The sequence below is a fragment of the Erithacus rubecula genome (assembly GCF_903797595.1).
Source record: "Erithacus rubecula genome assembly, chromosome: 1".
NCBI classification, from domain to species: Eukaryota; Metazoa; Chordata; class Aves; order Passeriformes; family Muscicapidae; genus Erithacus; species Erithacus rubecula.
This window is the reverse complement of record NC_136658.1, coordinates 85,182,400-85,199,464: the sequence shown is the minus strand read 5'-3', so window position 1 is coordinate 85,199,464 and position 17,065 is coordinate 85,182,400. Positions and strand designations below refer to the sequence as shown.

At 40.9% G+C, this 17,065-nt stretch overlaps 1 protein-coding gene across 2 annotated transcripts in view; it reads right to left on the bottom strand.

Moving 5' to 3' along the window:
* ECRG4 (ECRG4 augurin precursor) overlaps positions 1-16,121 on the bottom strand; it is a 65,756-nt gene extending 49,635 nt beyond the window's left edge. The window contains exon 1 of one of the 2 annotated variants that reach the window (XM_079300764.1): positions 16,021-16,121. The gene's annotated coding sequence lies outside the window, so the exon portion shown is untranslated. Of the gene's footprint in view, positions 1-8,014; positions 8,035-16,020 lie in introns of those variants that run through there. The other variant, XM_079300765.1, reaches the window with a different exon arrangement.
* Positions 16,122-17,065: the final 944 nt, after the last annotated feature.

The window sequence follows — 17,065 nt, the reverse complement described above, 5'->3', positions numbered from 1 at the left end:
AGTGATCTTGCATGTAGCAGGGTCTGGGTGCCTACTTATCATGTTTTACTAAAATTTCTGTGTCAGCCCTTCAGCTGAGGACAAAGCATGGTATCAAACCCAGGTTCACTGACTCCACCAGATGCTGTGACATGGAACCCTGATGTTCACTGCTCACCTCTCCCCTCAGCCAGAGCAGGGATGGCACAAGAACTGCCTGCTCACGTGGAAAGCCTGGAAAAGAGATGGGTGGCTGCTGGCAGAGGCAGCTCCTCCAGTTCTTGCTGTGCCTCCAGTAGAGAAACTGGGGGCATGAAGATCAAGATGTGCTTTGTGGCACTGTGAGAAGGGGCTGTTCAACTACACAGCTGGTTAAAAGTTTAATGACTTCACAGCAGGATGAGACACAGGCAGGCTGAAGCTGATTTCACAGCCTGGAGAGGAGCTGGAGCCATGGAAAAGAGGGATGAGCATCCTGGTATTCCAAAAACACCTCAGACCCCAGAGTAAAGAAAGGACAACTATCAAAAGGAAATTGATACAAGTCCATCAGCAATTTCTGCCATGGTTACAATTGTTTTGAGTGCTCACCAAGTAATAAATGAAGAACTTTTTTTAGAAGCCTTTCCCATGTGGCTGGTTACTACAGCAACAAACAATCCAGAGTTTGTGAGGTCAGCCCCCAGCTGTGCATGGAGCAGCCCCACTCACAGCTACAAAAAGCCCCACACTTCCAGCAAATGCCCTCTAAGAGGGGACAATGCTCTGCCTTCCCTCCCCTTCCTAAAGCTGTCCCAAGGCTCTCCAGAGTCACTACATACCAGCCTGTTAAGAGACACCAAACTGATTATACTTGTACATAAAAAGTGTTTACAGAACTACTTAATTCCTGTTATTAGCACTTGACACGATGGACTGGTTTTCTTGACACGACTGCAGCTCCACTCAGCACTCAGACAATCCCCCAAGAGCAATCCTGAGACATTCCTGCAGCCTAGCAGGCAAGCTGGGTCAGACAGGCTGGTACCAGAAGCACACACAGTGCTCTTAGCTGCACCTGGAGCATCCCTGGCACTTGCCAGCTCCCAAAACTGTTAGTGTTTATCTGCTCACCCATCACTTGCATCACTTTCTTTCTCACTGCTGACCAGTGGGATGATCCAGTTCTAAAAGGTCCCACTGCTGTGCTGTAAATCTTAAATTATACATACAGCTCTGCCATAGGAGAAAAGCAATCACAGTGATTTATTTCTGGGTGAACAGAAAGCGTCCCCTTTGTCTCAAACCAGTAATTACTGTGGGCCACATTCCAGTGCTAGCCTTAGCCACAGCAGGAGTTACTAGAACAGGGATTATTTGTGGAGTGAGGTATTTCTCAGCAAGTATCAGGATGCTGGTTTTCAGCTCTAAAGCCTCTGCATTAAATACCACACCTTCAATTATTTCAATTTACCTTTAATCAAAGGATGTGAAACTAGAGCACCTCCCTTTCTCTTTGCTGATAGCTGCTCCCACAGATATGCAGAAAAGCAATTAATTACTGCAAATTTTAGAACAGAAATAGCTATGCAGGTATCTGTGAAGATGCTAAAAATGTCAGGAGAAAAGTGAGATAAATGTCAATGTTATTAAAAATAAATGTCTACTTAATGCAACACTTACCTAAATGTTTGTCAGAAAACAGTAAATAAGGAATTTAAATCCTGATGTAGCACAATAACATACTGAGGTTAAACTCCACCTCTGCACTGAAATGCAGACCAAGATGAAAATCCCACTCCAAGCCCTGATATCATCTGTGCTAGCACTCTGCACAAAAGTGGATTTTATCCAACGTGCAGTGACTTTGTAAACAACCCACTTCCTTTTTACCAATACTGAGTTTAGTTTTCTAATGTTTCCTTCCACATCCACAATGGTGCCTTATCAAACCCCACAGCCTGGCAGGGTTTTGGGATTTGTACTATTTATACTCCTTTTCCATCCACCAGGGCCTCTTGGTCACTGCTCTGCTGGACCAAAGCCTCAGGCCCCTTCAAGACCTGCTGTCTTGAATTTAAATAGAAGACCCTGTACCAGGCAAATAATATATGAGTGTTTCTTATGTCCTCACAGTTTATCAAATAATGTGGGTGGTGGCTCTTACAGTGAGCTTAGTTATTCCCATAATTGTGTCCAGTCTGCATGCACATCTACAAACAGTAGCAGCAATCATTTCATGTTTTCTAGCAAGTTGCTGACACAAGGGTTAAGTAGTAAACACCCAGCAAACCACTCCTGAGGAACACTGCTGTATACACCAACAGCTCAGAGATGAGTCCTTTGTAATCTTGGCAGAGTAAAATACATCAGGCTGATTTGACAAGATCCATTCTCCTTAGGCTCAGGTAGAGAGATGCCAGAGAAGTGCTGTTCCCTTTATTTGCTAATAAAGGACTCCAGTTTCAGTAGTTCCATTATTTTGCTTTGGATCAATGTCAAGCTGATAGACCTATACGTAGCACCAGTCCTCAATTTTCATAGCCTGTTAGCAGTATAATTTTTTCTATTCACTGACTAAAAATCAACATAGAGATCAACAGAGCTCCTATCTCCAGGCCTTTAAAATTTAATTGATACAAATTTGTTGGATCTAAGAATTCTCAAATGTTCAGAGTCAGCAGCTGTTCACGGTAACTTTCTCTAGCTTCTATCTCAATGGAAAAGACTTCAATTTAATCACCTGTGATAAAGCTACACCTATTTGTTAGGCCATGCAAAACTGTATTGACACTGTCTTGAGCACGAATCTTAATAGAAACAATTAAACTGAGCCAATTTCTTAGCTGGACATTCAAAGCTTCCACCTACAAAGCTCCTGAAAGCTGGTTTCAGCTCTGCACAAACTTATCTTCTCAACTCAGTGAAAATAACCCTTTTCTAGAACATCTTTAAGCATTTCTAGCCAAGCTATAACAATTCCTTTGATGTTTGTGTGATGGACTAGAAGAGAGTATAGAGGGCTTCATGCCAAAGAGTTAAACCTCTTCTAAACCAGAATAAAATACAAGCTTTGTTTCACTTAATTTGGGTTATGAGCAAGATATTGGATCACTTCCTAATTTGACTGGCATTATTTATTTCTCCCAAAAAGCTATGCTGGAAGCAATCACTGTAACACCAGGGTAACACTCAACTTCACATACATGCAGGAGCAGTGACAGAAAACATCAAATGTCCTCACATGCACTGGCAGCTCCTAAACCTGCAGGGGTTGTGCTGCCTGACAGGGAGAAAGCTGGGACCTTGACACTGTTCAAATTAATAAGCACATGCTTGACTGAGATTTGAACAGTGGTTGTAATTGCCATCTGCATTATTTGTCTCTGCTGTGTAAAAACTGTGGCAGGCCCACATTCCTCCTTGAATATTCAAGCAGGAAATTCAAGATGTCAAGACATGCTTCACAGACTTGGGGGTCAGGGTATGCAACTCACATTGTCCCTTTTTTCACACACTACCTCCCCTCCTTTGGATCACTTCTGACAAGGTAATGCTGCAGCTTGAGTTCTGAGCAAGCTCTAAAAACTTACCTTCCTCATGGAGGGCAGAAGGAAATATTTGCTGACCATGAAAGGTTGCATTTGCATAGCTTAGATATTATCAGCTAACATGGAAACATAATATTCTTCCTTGTACCCCAGTAATATCTCACCATCCTAATTTCCTGTTCTATACATCAGAACATCTCTGGCAGCAAATACACCCCTCAACAAGTTGGAGATGCTGCACAGAGAGCTCCTGCACTCCAATCATGGGAGTTCCCATTAAATAGCTCCCATTAGATATCTGTCAGCAATTCTTCCCTTTCCATTGCTTCAGCCTACTCCTGCTGTGTGATGCACAAGAACAACAATGCTCTATAGCCACACAGACTTGAGTGAACAGCACAGTTCTTAAGAAATTTACATTGTCAGAGATACAGCTCTTCATGTCTCTCACAGAAAAAGCACTCCCTCTCCAATTACATTTAAAAAATCCATTGTAGATTTTACTGGCACTGCTGCCAATGACAGAAACCACATTGTCAGTATGAAAGATGAAACTGCAACGTAACTAAGAATGAATGCCCACTTTTGTGCAAAAATGCAATCCTAGAAAGCTACAAAAACATTCAGAAACAACAGCTCTTTTATTTGGCCCTGATACTGCCCTCATGTACAATCCAGCTCACCAAAATAAGACAACCCCCTATCATTAAGGATGATCTCATAGAAAAGCAGCTCCTAGCAAGTTTTCTTGCATGGGAGGCTTTAGCTGCCAGCCCTGATGCAGCCTGACTGGGAGCGGTGTTTGCTCAGCACATTCTGGTGGTTTCAGAGACAAAGCCAGCATTCCCAAGGCTCCAGATAATCAAGCAGATGAAGTCATGCACTCTGAATGCTCCAGAAAGAGAAATTGGATGGGGGATGTGGAGGGTGGGTGTTAGAGGCAGGAATGGGGGATCATATTTAACATTATCACACAGAAAAGTGTGTGGTAGAAAAGCAGACAGGAAAAATGTTCCCCATTTAATGATTCACTGTATTAATGACATGCTGGCACTACCAATAAGATAGATTTGAAAGAATAAACCATTTAACCCCAGGAGTCAGACTTAGAGGCAGCACATCTAAATGCATGCACTAGAATGCAGCACCTACGTGCTCTCCCCAGGGACAGATCTTTGGTGGCTGCAGACAGAGCCTAAAGCCTAAAGCTTTCAGAGACCTCAATTAAACATCACCTTGTCATCATCCTCATCTTTTTTAAGGAAGGTACTGCTAATACCAGTCAACAGCACGTAGAAGTAAAAGATGAAGCACAAGCCTACAACAAACCCTTTCATTCAGAGCCTGCTTAGGGCTAGGGCAGAGAGGAGCACACAGAAGTTCTCAGCAGTGATACTTCAAAGGCAGCCCCAGGTTGGGAAACAGGCTAGAATTACATACTGATATCCACCAACATTTCAGAAAGCAACAGGTGTTTTAAGAGGCTCTGGGTTTTGGAGTTCAACTACAACTGCTTAAGGGAAATAAGATTTCCAGGCCTTTCTAGAAAGCCCTGTACTAGCTGCTTAAAAACTGAAATCATTGTATTGACCTATCCCTGAACTCCTGTGACTTTTTATATTCATCTCTGCCTGCAAGCCCTCCAGGGATGGATCTGGCCTCACACTGCAGCATATTTCTGGGGCTTACACTGCAATTATTATAATGGACATCTTTCTCTTCAGATTTGGGAAGAGTGTGGTGAAAATCCTTTCCATTATCATGTGTTTTCAATCATTTTTTCCTCCTTCTTACACACACGCATCTCTTTCCAATTCAAAAGTGTATAATTTCCTTGCAGATAGCACAGCTGGATGGATACAGCTCATTACTTTCTAAGAAGCTTGTTTTCTTGCAAATTCCCTGTTTTCATTTGAACTCTAGCTTTATGCATTCTTCTACCTGGAAGGGATTATGGCCATGGTCTCTGCTGCTGGATGGAAGTGTACTATATTCCAGTTATCTGCTGCATTTAGATACAGCCCCCTCTGGATAAACTGGAAATCTCCCCAAGGAGCATTTCTGAAGGAAAGCCCATCCAGATGCCAGAATTTCTCTCCTTACAAGACAGGCAGCTGCAGTCAGGCTCAATTCTCCTGTTGCCACTGAAATGGCAGCATGAAAGTTTAACAGAGAAAACAGTTTACACTTCAGCTCTCCAGCCATGGATAAAACACAGCTAGCATCTCTGTTGTCAAACATCCTGCCATCTCTTGCCACATTGATTTCACTCCATGCTGAGTCTAGTGGCAAAAACCCAGCACTAATGAAATTAATGGGAGTTTCACCAGTGGATTCAAGAGGGCTGAAATTTCACACTGACTCTTCAGTCATAAAATTCCCTCTGCTCACCTCTGAGCTTAACAACTGTGCCCGTTACACCCAGCACGGAGGATCTGGGGTTGATCCAATATCCTTTTAAGTTAATGGAAAGGCTCCCACTAACTTTAATGAGGACTGAGATAGATGACTTAGTGGATGAGAGCATTTTATTTGAGAAAGGGAAGATGATGCTCCACAGCCACTTGCATTGTCTTTTTAACCCCTTATGTGCTATTTCTGTGCTTCTCTAAATCCCTGTGTTGATGTCACTTATTGCCAATAATGATTTTTGCAACAGTGAGGGACATTATAAGCATTCAGGTTTTTACTCTTCCCACCTCCTACCACTTAATGTGAGCAATAACAATGAGAAAGTCTGACTATCAACAGAAACATTCAGCAGAGCAAAAAAAAAATAGATGCAAAAATGTCCTGGAAAAAAATTCTCTATGTAAACATGCTCAAGAATATGTCACAGCCTCAGTGATGCCTGCAGCTCACAGCAACCTCTCTGTATTAAGGTAATGTCTTTTGTTGGGAGCACACATCAGCAACCAAAAAGCTGTGACAGCAGAGTTGTGCTTAAGAAAAAAGCATTACTTTTGAAACAGTGCCAATCAATTGACCTGATTTAATGCTCTTCCCTTTCTGTGTGAATATCAGTGGAGGCTCATTCCTCACCCTGATCTTTCTTGCTCACCCCCACCCCATGTTTGCTGCATGAAAAACCCACACTTGTGTACCTCAGCTTTCTCTTGTTCTTCCCCATTATCAGTTTTTCTTCAAATACCATTCCACAGGGCACCTTTTTTAAAAAAGGTCTTACTCCAAATACTGCTCAATTGTTTTAAATCCCAGTCCTAGAACTGTGAAGCAATTTCTTTTATTCTGGATGAAGCAAGATGGGAGAAAACAGGCTGCACTGATAATTCAGGCCTGATTCAAGTCTGAGACTGCTGGAGGACTGTGGATGTCAGTGACAGCACGACACCAATGCCCATGGGAACATCATACAAACCTTCACTGTGGTTCCTCTCAACCAGTGGCATGAAATTGGGCTTTTACTAGTATTTCAAACCTTTATTTTCACTGCTGTCTTTAAACCTTACTCTCAATATTTTGGCATGCTTGGAAACTGAGCAGAAAGTCTCAAGGCCACATACAGAGTGGAAATGACAGCCACAGTTATCTGAAGCATCAGTCAGTGGGTTTTAATGCTGTGGCACTGAAGGAAAACCTTTCAGCTCCAGAGTTGCAACACTCAAGGCAGCACATCTCCATTTCTAAATTTTTTTTGGATCCCAAGAATATTCTCAGACCAATGTATTCAAAAATGGAAATGAATAAGCACCAGCTTAACAAAAGTCATTAATCCCCTGTAAGCACACTTCTGCATGAATCTATTAATCCTCATTTCCAAGTTTTCAGAATTAAAGTGTTTGATATAGTACATGCTACTTATTCCCTTTAATTAAACAACCTCCCACTGCTAAAGCAGGTAAAATAGTTCATCAGTCAAGAGTATACACAGCCCTCATGAAGAAAGTTTCTGGGCTTGCCTGACACACAATAAAATATGGAGCATCAGCTGAAGTTCCTTGGCTCACCTTAAATCCCACTTGTGGCAGAAGCAGCAAGGGAATGAATTCCCTGCCTTCTTTACAGCATGTACCTTAAGTGAGCATTGCACAGTTCAGATTTACATTGAATATCCTCTGTACCCTTCTTCACAGCCTGGAGTGTGGCTATGATCAACAGCAAAAAGAAATGATGAACAACATTGCTGAGCACCTGAATGACAGTAAATCAGTGACCTATAGGAAACTGTTGTGCAGCACCAAAGCAACTCCACATGAAGAAACGTCCATCCATGTGATGAATCCATCTGATTTGCCTCTTGGCAACTCTAGCAATAAATTTGAGTAGCAGAGGGATAACCAGTGCTGAAAGAAACTAGCTGTGTTTATACTTCTCAGTGCTGCAAAGCATGTGGAAGAACAGGAGCTTGAACAAGCCAATGGCAGAAAAAGAACAGTACCATTTTTTATAATTCCCTATTTAATTATCTCTATTTTTGGAGGCATCTACAAAGCATGTATATTGTGATTCATGATCATTCTCATAAATCGAAAATGGAAACATACCACTCTGTCAAAAAGTTTGTGTTTCAATATTCACACATTAAAGACAAGCTGAAGTTTGTAGAGGCTTTTTAAATGGTGTTTCATAAGCAGGGCCCAAGGTTGTGTTTTCAGCTTCATATGTGATTGAGAAATCTCACATACTGAGCACACAGATACAAGAGGAGGGCACAGCAGTGAAAGCACTGGGGTTGCATGAGGTCATTTGACATGGTCACAGCCAAGCAGGACTGTGACCCTGCTTGCACAGAGGAGCTTAGGACTAAAGGGAAGTAAAAAGGAGAGCTTGGCACAGAGCAAGCACACTCATTCAAAAGAGCACAGGCATTTGAGGAAGCTGTTTTTGAGCCCAGAACTGAGAAATGGTGATTCCTTTGAGACTTTAAAGTTTTTAGGTCACTTTGAACAAGCTTCCTTTAAGTGTGTATGATGCAAGTCATTCCTGAAAATCCCAGAGGTCTAACACAAACCCCTTGATGGAATCAGATTACAAGGAAAACTTGGGTCATTCAAGAAACATCAACTAAAAACAAAGTCATCTTTGGCAGTCCCAGTGGATTGCAGTGTAGGAGGCTGTGAATCACTGAAGACATGGGAAAATGGCAGCAAGAGAAAACAAAAAAAGACCAGTTTGCAGCAGATAAGCAGGTGTAACCTCACTAAATCCTTCTGCAAGCAGCTGTCAGGATCTGATCCCAGCCTGGAAACCCACTACTCCTTAAAATATCCAACCTCCAATACTAAACTCTTATATTGATCACTGCAATACAAACCTTGTGAAGCTAGCCTGTTCCAACCAGCAGAGAAGAAAGGAACATCATTAAGCAACAGGCTTAATGATGAGAAGCTGCAAGAGAAAACAAGAAAAACTGCCAAATTTCAGCTAGTTGTGTTGTATTGCTATACCATCACAAAGATAAACATCAAAATCCATGAGATGAAGGAATTGAAAGCAATCATTCTTAATCTACTTTTTAGGTTCCTTCATACACTGAAAAAGTTTTTCACTACCATGGTGCAAGAAGTGACTATCTCAAAGGCAACTCCCAAAACTGGGAATATATATGACACTGTCTCCTCTGCAATTCCAAAAGACTGGGTGAAAATACGTTTTTACACAAATACAGGCTGGGCATGACCTGATAATATGCACACTGCAGCTCAGAAAGCTGATGGTTCTGGGCTACATCCAAAGCAGTGTGGGCAGCAGGGCAAGGGGGGGATTCTGTCCCTCTACTCTGCTCCTGTAAGACCCCACCTGGAGTGCTGCTCCAGCTCTGGGGACTCCAGCACACAAAATGTGAACCTAGAGGAGGTCAGAGGAGGGCTGCAAACACAGTCAGAGGGCTGGAACACCTCTCCCAGGAAAAGAGGCTGAGAGAATCTGGGCTGTTCAGCCTGAGAAGTGATGGCTCTGGAGAGACATTACAGCTCCTTCCAGTACCTACAGGGTGCTGGCAAGAGACCTGCAGAGGGACTTGTCACAAGGGCATGTAGTGACAGGACAAGGGGGAAATGGCTTAAAACTGAAAGACAGTAGATTTAGATTAGATATTAGGAAGACTTTATTTACTTGAGATTGTCCAGAGAAGTTGTAGATGCCTCATCCCTGCAAGACCAGGCTGGATGGGGTTTTAAGCAAACTGATCTAAAGGCAGGCAGGTGTCCCTGCCCATGGCTGGGGGGTTGGAACTAGATGATCTTTAAGGTCCCTTCCAACCAAAACCATTCTGTGACTCTATCAGACATTCAGAATTTATTCTTAATTTTGGCTCATTATAGATGACAAAAACTTGCAAAATCTCTATGGGTTTGGAATGTAAGGTCCCATGCATAGGCACAATAATATCATAGTGTTTCTTGAAGAGCTGGAACATTATTTCCAACTCCATATGGACAAAGGTGAAATAAACTGAGAAAGGAAGTAACATTCTTCCCTTCTCTAACTTGAGGTTTTTAAGTCCCAAAGAATAATATTCTTTGAATTCATACTATTAAGGTTTTATCCATTAAAAAATCTAATACTTAAAACACATTCCCCTAGGTAGGATCAAATAACATTAGACAAGGGAGCTCTGAAGTTGGAGAGCTGAATTTAAATAACCAGAAAATCTGCAAAAAGCCACAGTAATTCTACAGCAGAAAACTTAGGAAGGCAGATTCAGATAAAGAACAGTGCAATAGTTCATATTAAAATAAGCATTAAATTCCCTTTCATATGACATTCTCTTTGCAGATTTGGTGTCATCTGCATTTTTTGTACTTTTTGCAAGATTGGCAAATATGCCTCACCTAAGATAGTTTAAAAAACACAGATATATAATTTAGTCAGCTGCTCTTGGAATACAAGTTTAACATTTCTGATCCCCTATATCTTCTAAAATTAGGCCTCTTAAAATCCTAAGTGCAAGTGCCTTAATACCTTCAGATATCAAACAGAAGTCAGTAAGAAATGAATTGTATTAAAGTTTGATCCAAAGCCAAGTCTAGTAATTTTGATCTTTCCATTAAATTTCAGCCTGCCTTGGTATAAGCTCTTATAGAACATGTAAAGTAAATGTTGATGGTCTTTGTGGTTATTGCATAATATTGTGAGGTTCTTTGCAAATAATTTCCTTTTCTGCATCTCAGTTCATGGCCACTGTCCATTAAAAATGAAAGCACTCTCAAACTAACAATCAGGATGCCAGGTAATGCAGATGTGTGTTTCTCAGGATAGGCAGCATCCCTGAGGAGCAGTGATTTTTGTCTGTGATGACATAATGACACACAAATCTTGCTGGAACACTTTAACAAGCCTGCATATTCAAAACATGTGGCGAGTGTGAAGTGTAATCATTTACCAGAAGACAGTACCAAGACTGGCCAGTTTGCTCAGTTCTAGGGCAAGAAATTCAGAGAGGGGGAAGCACTGTCAAACTTCTCTATCAGCTGGAAAGGATAAGGATTACAGGAAGGGTGAATGACATTCAGAGAAAGAATGTCTTCATTAACTTTCTCTATTTTTTTTCAGTACCACTCTATCAGCTTAGATGAGCATAAAAATCCATAGCTGTCTAGATCACAATTTACCATGACTTAATTTCAAGACTGTTCCTCCTAATGTCTGCTGACACTGATAAAACCTTCTGGAAAAATCTCTCTGCTTTCCTTTTCAGGCCAGTAAAAGATGGTTTTCATGACTGGGAAGCACAGCAGCTGAAAGCCCAGGGGAGGATTAGTTAAGAGCATCCTGCTGGGAGTTCATAATCACTTGCACCCATCCTGACTGGGAGAAGGATTCCATTCAAAAGTGCAAGGCCTCACAAAGACTGATGAACCAGCAAGGAGACCAGGCCAGCCAGTATCACTAACAAGAAAGGTGCATTTTAGCTCAGATTCACTGCTTTAGCAACAATTATGTTCTCTTGCTTTAAAAACAGAAGCATCACAGTCAGCCAGTGTTTTTAAGGCCTTGCATACCCCTAATGTATGTGTACTGGCAAGTCTGCTGTTACAACTGTATAAATGAGGGCCAGCACTGATATTATGACCTCTTTATTGAAAAGAGATGATTCAGTATTGACACACACCACATTTTACCTCTCCTCATCAAGTTTTATGCATCACCAGCTCCCAAACCAACTCGTATCCATGCTGATGTGAAATGACACAGTACTGACAGACAGCCTCATACTGCTCTTCCACCAGGGATGGAGCAATCCTGTATCTTCTGTGTACTGATGGCAGGCAACACATTCTTCTTATGGCAGCGGGCAATGAGGTTCCCTGGTATGGACAGGACTATGTAAGTGCAGATGTTTTTCATATAGTGAGAAAAGCTGGTGTGAGAAGCAAGTTCAAGGTGGTTTTTTTCCAAGTATCTGACTTGAAACAACTTTCTCAAGTATCAGGGCTGCAAAACACAGTCTATCAGAGAAATCGAAGGGGTATGTGTCCCCAGGCCATTGGTAGGGTGGGGAAAGAGGAAGAGCAGAGGAGTTTTTAATGCAATTATGTACTGTACTAAAACTGTTAAGTATTGGTTCTCCCTTCCTAAGGTCCTGAGCTCACCAAGGACCAAGGCAACATGTGCAGTCTAGGACAACGTGGATTACACTCATGCTCAAGGGTAACCAAACCTTTCCCTGGTGACCAATCTGCTGTGGAAAGGCTTGCACTGATCCTGAATGGAGAACTGAGCTAGTTCTGAAACAAATCAAATCTGAAGCAGTCTTTTAAAAGGAGGAAAAGTAAACATGCACACATATCTGGGACAAAGGGGATTTCTTAGATGTCTTCATTTCCTGCTGTAGAGGCCAACTGCTTATTCAAGCCCTCTGCTATTTATATCCTGCCTCTGTATCTTGAGAGAAAAAGCATGAACATCTTTAGAATGGAACTGAAGTTCCTCTGGCCTGGGCCTGCTGATCGTGGTCCCTTAGCAAATGCCTGTGATCATTCTGAACTCCACTCCTGCTCACTGGTGCAAACACAAGCACTCCACTCGTGTGGGTGAGCACACTCCCAGTGGTGCTGTCACCAGTCCTCTTATGCTGCTTCATTTCTATGGCTCCTTGGTGTATGCTCTTTGCTCTCTATTATCCACTGTACATAGCAATTACTTTGGCTCCTCTTTTCAATTTCAGCTGTTCCTTCCTTTTGTATGTGGGCTGGGGGCTATTTTTTTCTTTCTAATTAAAGGGCTTTGTTTATGACATCAGGTTTTGAATGGAGATTTTATAGCACACACCATAATTATAACAGTTCCAATAAACAGCACAAACTGGCATTTACAGCTATCATGCAGTGTTATAGTTACATGCCAACGTAACAACTCCACTATATCAGCCTGAATATGGATCGATGTAATTCAATCAAATCACATCTCAAAAGCTGCTGCTGCTGAATTGCAACTCTCTTGGAGGAATCCTTGCTATTCTCTCAGTTCAGTGCTGGAAAATACCAGCCAGCAGGTCAAGAAGAAACATCAGCAAGCAAGAAAGGAGGGATGGGCTAACACTCCCAAATACCAACAGAAGAATTTCACTGCCCCTGTTTTGATGAGCATGCTGTGTGGCATTTGTGGTAAATATGCAGAAATACTGGTCATGTATTTTCCCACTCCCCATTTCAGAGCTGCAGATGCTTAGCCTGTTTGAGCACCTTCCACAGTGAGAACACATGCACTGGAGCTCCAAAGTCAAGCTGCTGATTCAAGTGGGCATTGCACCATCCAATAACCACCTCTGTGAGTAAGAACAGGTTTGCTCAGGTCATATAGTTATTTGCTTGATGATCTGTTCCTTGATGTTCCCACAGCAAAAAAAAAAAAAAAAAAAAAAACAGCTTCATGTAGGGAAGTGGGCCTGCTCCTCTGCAAGCTAAGGCTGTAAGGGAGAAAGTGTGGAGCAAAGCAATCATTCCTTTTCTTTAGCCAGGCTCTAAATATTAAAGGTTGTAAATGAAGAAAGAGTAGATATACTTGAAGATAAGATGAGAAACTGAAGAAGCTCTAGGGCACAAGAGAAAACAAGTGAGAAAAACAAAAAAGCAGGGTAGGAGACCAACTACAAATGAGGCAGGAAGGCAGTGCAGATGAATAAAGCACACAACAAGCAGGATTCCTGGAAGGTCAACCAGCTTCAATGAAAATTATGCTGGACCACATGCAACTGCACTAGGAAGAGCACAAGAAAAATATATGAGTCCTCATAAAAATAAAATCATTGCAGTTAACAGTAAAAATAAAAAAATCAAGATAGGTGACTGTGTGGTACCCTACCCTCAAATATTCAGAACTGTAATATGCACAGCTTGATTTCAGATATATTCCTGAAGGTGATTGGGTTTGTTCTTCAGAAATTCTAAGACTATTGCAGAATTAACATGCTGAGGAAAGCAGTCTCCTCCTTTCATAAGTAACCAAAGTAGCTCCTGACATTGCATTATGTAATGAGCTCCTCCATTATTACAGTTTTAGAATGTTTTGCAAGCAGAGCATTTGGTTTAAACCGGAAGGGTAACCCCTTCACTCTTTTTTTTTCTTCTAAAGAATGGTCAGAGTTCATTCTATTAGGACAAAGTGCTTCCCAGAACTACCATGAACATTTGGCTCTTATTTCCCCAGCACAGGATAACATAGTTCATCATGAAGAGTATTATTTCCCAATAAGCCAACACTGGATGGAAAGGCCATTGTTCCAAGTGATCCACAAAGTTCCAGAACAGCAGCCAAGGACCAGAAGACTTTCCAGGAACTAACAAGACTGTAAAGACAGATGCACATGTATTTTTAAGGAAATAATAAACTGGAGAGGAAGAAAAAAAAAACAATAACCAAACCAAATCTGATATTAATTCAGGGAGACAAGTCTCCAAGACCACTGTTAAACAATATGGCATGTTGCCATGGAGGGGCCCATGACTGGTAATCTAATGCTCATCACATGGCAAAGGACTGAGTTGAGAATGATAACTTTTGAAACATGCTCAGAATTCTAATTTTTACAGAAAAAGTAATACTAAAGAATATTAGAAGGCTGACAACATAGGTATGATTAAATACCACACCAGAAATGCCAGCTAAAATAAAGATATAATTTCTCTTAAACCATTCTGAACTTCATAGCAGAATGATCAAATTACACAGACACAAGCCAGAGAAGTGGCACATCTGATCTCTTAGCACAAGAAACAACCCTGAGACTTACTAACATGAAACATCAAACACTGATAATGTCAGCTCCACTGCTTAATTAGTAAGGGCAAAGGACAAACATAACTAGGTTTAATGAGTTCTCTGTGGCACCCACCCATTCCTGGTGGGTTCTTCAACACCTTGTTCTTCTCTTCACACTGCATTCTGTGCTTAGCCCAAGCTAGCTGGACAAGAGCCCTGACACTTTGGAAATCTCTTCTAACATAATCACAGTTGCCCTGCCTTTGGAGATAGGCTGCAAAACCAAGCAACATGAAGTAGCATCCCACTTTTCACTAGGACATAAATCTGCAAGGACTTTCATTAGGAAAGCTGTCCTAAACACCAGTATTCTTAATTTTCTGGGGCCTCAACATTAACTCCTGCAGTGCTAACTCCTAATTTACTCACTTATAAACACACTGTACACCAAAAAAGGGTTAAGTTTAACTTCTACAAATTAGCTATGTATATTCAAATGAAAATAAACATTCTCCTTTTTCCAATGAGAAACGATAAAGACACTTGGTTAATGATTCCAGAGCCTGTTCTCCCTAACTGTCTGCTGGTGCCCTTATCCACAGTTCTTTATGGCTGTATTATCATCATCATCATCTCTGGACTTAGTATTCCAAACATACCAGCTGCCCACAACTGAAGGGCTTCTTTGCATTACCAATTATAATTGCACTGAATGCACTACTGGTTCTGTGACATAAAAAGGAATTAAAAAAAAAAAAAAAGTCATTAAGCTTATTTCAACTTGAGAGAGTTGAACCCAGGTGAAAAACTAAGTCAGTAACCCACAGAACCCACTAATTAATTACTATATAGATGTATGTATCCAATCTAAAGGAGATCAAAATTAAAAAAAAAAAAAAAAAAAAAAAAGAAGTCCATTATTCACCACCAGTTTCAATTACAGGTGGGAGAATAATTCCACTTAACACATTCCCTGTGGCCTGGCCCACACTCAAGAGATGTTTCTGGGGAAGAAGCTTAGAAGCAAAATCTGTCTTGAAAACTGGAGCAGGACACCTATTTTGAAGTCTTTCCTCAAAAACCAAAACAAAAAGCCCCACCAAAACTCCCAGTTTCCCAGCAGTTCCCAGGAACTCCCCAAAATCCCAGTTCTCCACTTTTTAAGATGACTACTTTCTATAGTAAGACATTGAGATCAACAACTTCATCCATCCATTCCTTCAATAAAACAGACTAAACCAGCATTAATTTGTTAACCTTTGTATTACTTCATGCAGTCATGCCACAGGATGTCAAGCTAAATTCCAAACTAAATCCATTTAAGAAAATAGAAAAGAACATTTCTTACCTGTTACTCTTTCCTCATAACTGTGGACTCCCACTGCTAAAGACAATCTGTCAAGTTAGAAAGCCTTCTTTTTTCTTTTTGTTTAACCTCCCACTCTTAAACCATTTAATATTACCACATGGGAAAGAGAATGCAAGGAAAAACTTGTCTAATGTGTCAATGGCTACATGCCACTTCTATTAGTCAGCTTCTGTATCAGCCTGAGTGGATAGCTCAAGTAAAAACAGGGGAAACAGCCTATTTTATATCAAGAAAAGAGACATGAAGAATATGTCAGAAAAAAAAAAAAAAAATTTAAAATACAAATAGAGTGTAGGGTTCCAGCAGCATGCAAAAGACCAGAAAATACTACACCTTTAAGTTTACTATATATGTTATTTTTCACATTAAGTCAATTTAGGTCAAAAAACGTTTTGATTTCTCCAACAAATTATAAGTATACCCAACAACATGAACACTCACCTAAAAAAGAGAAAAAGACAACAAGCTATTGCTTTTGCCAGACATTGGCACAAGGACATACTAAAACTGGTGCACATTTGGGTTGCAGTTGCAGTATACTTTTCTAGAAGAGCATTGCACAACTGATTTACTTGTTAGTCAAAACAGTGAATGAATGGCAGCATTTACTTGCATCCTTTCATTCACATGGTACAGGCAAACTGGAATGCTCTTCAGGACTGTGCATGCTGTACTCTTGGTGGCTTGCACTTTTCCACTTCATAAAAAAGGCACTGAATTTTGAATGTACTGAAAAGAAAGGAATAGGAAGGTTCACAGTTTCTAGAGCATTTTAAGAGATCAGTGTTACTTTAGCAATACAATTTTCACAGCTTATTATATGTTAACACATTTCCATTTAAAAATGAGTCATCTCATCCCACTGGAGTAAGAAAACAGAACCTGTCAGATTCAGATTGCAGAGATTGCCCAAGTTTCATTTACCTCTAGAGCATTGAATTAAACTATCTTAAGACCAAGAAGAAATTAAAGCCCTTACAGTTATTTTGTAGCTTTTGCCAAGTAAATTGTCAGATCTAGTTAA